The sequence below is a fragment of the Lagopus leucura genome, unplaced genomic scaffold (genome assembly GCF_019238085.1).
Source record: "Lagopus leucura isolate 7727_CA_CO unplaced genomic scaffold, USGS_WTPT01 Super-Scaffold_73, whole genome shotgun sequence".
Classification (NCBI taxonomy): domain Eukaryota; kingdom Metazoa; phylum Chordata; class Aves; order Galliformes; family Phasianidae; genus Lagopus; species Lagopus leucura.
Genome location: NW_024962252.1, coordinates 36,611,209 through 36,613,846, shown reverse-complemented (window position 1 = coordinate 36,613,846; position 2,638 = coordinate 36,611,209). Strand labels below are relative to the sequence as shown.

At 61.4% G+C, this 2,638-nt stretch overlaps 1 protein-coding gene across 1 annotated transcript in view; it reads right to left on the bottom strand.

The window, feature by feature from the left end:
• NR2E1 (nuclear receptor subfamily 2 group E member 1) overlaps nucleotides 1–2,638 on the bottom strand; it is a 14,600-nt gene that overhangs the window by 11,701 nt on the left and 261 nt on the right. The gene's annotated exons all lie outside the window — the stretch shown is intronic.

Sequence of the window (2,638 nt, the reverse complement as noted above, 5' to 3'; positions counted from 1 at the left end):
CCCTTCCCTTCCCTTCCCTTCCCTTCCCTTCCCTTCCCTTCCCTTCCCTTCCCTTCCCTTTTCCTCTCTCCCTAAGGACCCCAACGCCGACGCCGCCCCTTTCCTTGGGGGAGCGCTGTGGGCGCTGTGGCCGCTGCTGGGGGGATGCTCTGCGCGGGCTCTGCGCGGAGCTCCCGGAGAATGTGGGAGCGGAGATGCTTTCAGACACGTCTCCGCCGAGGCCCTAAGACAATGCCTCCGGGCAGACAATGGGGACATTAGATAAAGTGTTAACTTAATGATTCTGCCCGCTGAGCCCCGTCTGACTGCCCCCGAGGAGCGCAAGCTGCCAGCTTCTTCCCAAATGAGAACCGACAGCTGCTGCACACAGCGCGGCGGAGGGACGGGGATTAGGGCTGGCACCGCGCGGGGAGGGGCGGGCGGGAGAGAGAGGTGAAAGCATTCAAAACTTTTCCGCAATTAATAACGAGTGCGGCCGCCCCCCCACCCCCCCCCCCTCCGCCCGCCGCCCGCCGCAGGCCGCGGCCCGGAGCTGCAGGTAGCGCCCGTGGGGAGGACCGGGGCCGAGGCGCGGCCTCTGGGAGCGCGTAATTACAAGTTCCCCTCGCCACCTGCCCATTGGGACACCAGTGACCCGTCAAAAAGTGTAGCATGGGAATTCGGATGGCGCACAATGCCAACGGGGGAGAGCGCTCCACTTCCCCCTGCGGCTCTCCGCATCCGCGGGGCGACGGTCCGCGCACACACACAAACACACACACGCAGACACACACACACACACACACAAAGGAGGAGGAGTGCCCCGGGTTTGGGGGGGGGGGGGGGGGAGATGAAGGCTCGGAGCACCCCGCGCACACCCCAGCCCGTGCGTCGCGGGGGAGCCGGGAGCTCCGGACTGGGCTCGGGGAAGAGCCGGGGGGACAGGGAGAGTGGCAGAGGGGAACTTGGGCCGCTTTCACAGCGTGGCTGTATCCAGGAGAGTTTTAAAGCTGGGGGCTGCTTAAAAATAAAATAAAATAAAATAAAAATGATAATAATGATAGTAATAATAATAATAACAATAAAAATAAAAATCAAACGCATTTCACAGATATATAAAAATACGTATACATACACACACGCCTATATACACCGCAGATGTTCGGTGTAGGACGCACGCATCTTCTCCTCCCGAGCTGAGCACCGCCGCTCCCCGCTCCGCTCCGCGCCCGCCGCAATCACGGCCGCGCTCTCCTCTGCCCCGCAGCACGGCGGTGGGAAAACTCGGAGCGCGATGCGGAACGAGAGACGGGAAAACGGAAAACGGTAACGCGGGTTCAAGAGATGGCCGGGGAACTTTGTTTCAAAGCGCCGCGGCTCCCGAGGCACCGCTCCGTCCCAGAAATTTAGAGCTAAGGAAACGGGGTTTCTCATTCTCGGTTCAGCCGGGAAACCGTTGTGACCATCCCGCGACGGGGGGTCCTCGGGAGCTTTTTTGTGCTTGTCATAATTGCTTAAAGGATAGATGGCAGTCCCGATTACTGTAATTACCATCAGGGGCTGTTGAAAGAAGTTAGCCCGGCCCGGAGGGACGGGGGCTCGCTGCCACCCAGGCGGACTCGCGGCACGGCCCGGCCGGACCCCCCCGCTGCCGGGAGCCCCCAGCACACAGCGGGCGGTCGCCGGGCCCCGAGACCGCGGCTCGGACCCTCAACGCCCGTCCCCGTCCCCGCGAGGCCCCGGGAGGGGGGAAGTCGGAGGTTCGGGGCTGGGGGGCCCTTGGGAAGGCCCCGGGAGGGAGGAGAAGGGCTCAGCGGCCCCGCGGGCTCCTTCTCCGCAAAACGGCTCCTTCGGGGCGGTGGCTCCGGGCCCTCCCGCTCTCCCCACCGGGCCACTCTCGCCCGCTTTCCGCGCTGAGGGCCGCCGTCAGCCGCGGCCTCCCGTCCCCGGCCGAGGGCAGCGGAGGGGCAGCGGCGAGGGAAGGCCTCGGCCCCGTCTACCCGCCGCCCCCTCCCGCCCCGGCTCCTTTCGAGGCCCGAGCGCGGAGGAAATAAACGTCCGAGCCGTCACTTGTCAGACATTAAATTGGATTGGGTATTTTTTCCCCCTTTGTCACCGACTCCATCCATATTGCGAACTCCGAAGGTCCCGTTGGGATTACTCTGACGGAGCCGCTGTGCGGCAGCGCTCGGGCGGCTTTAAATTCCCCACTTATGAGGCGCACGGATTTAGGATTAAGGAAAATGTGACTTTTCCGTTGTTTCTGCTTTCCCCGTTGCGGGATTATTCGGTGTAACGGGAAATGCCGTGCGCAGTGCCGTTTTTAAATCCTCCTTCGGCGGAGCCGCTTACGCGATTCGAGCGATCGGAGTTGGAAACTCTTTTTTGAACAACAAAAAATAAAGGGGTTATGCCGGAAAAGGCTGCACAAAGTCCGGCGGAGGAGGAGCGGTGCCCGCAAGCCCTGCAGCCTCGCTCACCCCATCCCCGAGGGGTCGAGAAGCGAGCGGCGGGACAGCGGCTCAGCACGGAGCCCCTCGTTCGTTGCCACTCGGGTGGGAAATATGTGAAATACATACTCTTTTTTTTTCTTTCCTTCTTTCTTTCCTTCTTTCTTTCTTTCTTTCTTTCTTTCTTTCTTTCTTTCTTTCTTTCTTTC